Genomic DNA, 274 nt, shown 5'->3' on the forward strand with positions numbered 1-274 from the left:
TTTTTCGATTGATTTTTGAGATGAAAGTGTTCATGATGTAAACTTGATGATGATGAGAGAAGATCTGTGAGAGAAGATTGGGATTTGAGATGCAGTGTATTGGAGAGAGAGATTTGATTTGTGAATAGATGGGAGACGGAATGATGAGACTGATTCTTTTTTGAGACGAGTTATTTTTGTGAGATGGAGATGGAGATCGGTTGTTGGAGTCGTGTAGTTGAACGAGGGATGAGAGGGTTTTATTGATGAGATGTTGGAGAGATTATGATGAATT

This window comes from Penaeus monodon, chromosome 21 (assembly GCF_015228065.2).
Source record: "Penaeus monodon isolate SGIC_2016 chromosome 21, NSTDA_Pmon_1, whole genome shotgun sequence".
Taxonomy (NCBI): domain Eukaryota; kingdom Metazoa; phylum Arthropoda; class Malacostraca; order Decapoda; family Penaeidae; genus Penaeus; species Penaeus monodon.